We start from the raw sequence: 300 nt of genomic DNA, 5'->3' as shown, positions 1-300 counted from the left end.
TTTTTTAACATCTAGAATTATTTATTTTTTTAAGCACTGATTTTTTTTTTTTTAAAGATTTTATTTATTTATATGACAGAGAGACATAGCGAGAGAGGGAACACAAGCAGGGGGAGCGGGAGAGGGAGAAGCAGGCTTCCCGCCGAGCAGGGAGCCCGACGCGGGCTCGATCCCAGGACCCTGGGACCATGACCTGAGCCGAAGGCAGACGCGTAACGACTGAGCCACCCAGGCGCCCCAAGCACTGATTTTTTTTAACATCTAGAATTATTTATTTTTTTAAGCACTGATTTTTTTCTT

The sequence above is a fragment of the Mirounga leonina genome, unplaced genomic scaffold, assembly GCF_011800145.1.
Source record: "Mirounga leonina isolate KUSES-001 unplaced genomic scaffold, KU_Mleo_1.0 Mir_268, whole genome shotgun sequence".
Lineage (NCBI taxonomy): Eukaryota > Metazoa > Chordata > Mammalia > Carnivora > Phocidae > Mirounga > Mirounga leonina.
The sequence above is the reverse complement of the archived record's forward strand: the minus strand, read 5'-3'. Positions refer to the sequence as shown.